We start from the raw sequence: 378 nt of genomic DNA, 5'->3' as shown, positions 1-378 counted from the left end.
ATTCGTTACAGGTATACATTAATTATCAAGCTTTTAGGATCGGGTTTGTACCCTCAAGTCTTCATTGCAAAACCTTTCGAATTCCACCACATGTGACTCTAGAAGCAAATTATGATGACTTATACTGATTAAGTTATGATGAATTACTATAGAATCTTAACTTTTCATTAAGAAAGGATAAGCTTTAACCCCAGCGTTTGATTTGGGACCTTATCAGCTGTTACCTTATCAGCTGTTACCTTATCAGCTGTTACCTTATCAGCTGTTATCTCAACCTCCTCCGCCTCCTTTCCCGACTTCAAATGTGTATTTTTTTTTCTCTCTCCCCCCACACTGCATCAATTTCTTTCACCCTTAATTTTATTCCCCTTCTTGGTC

Source organism: Penaeus monodon, chromosome 25, assembly GCF_015228065.2.
Source record: "Penaeus monodon isolate SGIC_2016 chromosome 25, NSTDA_Pmon_1, whole genome shotgun sequence".
NCBI classification, from domain to species: domain Eukaryota; kingdom Metazoa; phylum Arthropoda; class Malacostraca; order Decapoda; family Penaeidae; genus Penaeus; species Penaeus monodon.
Note: the sequence above shows the minus strand (reverse complement) of the source record.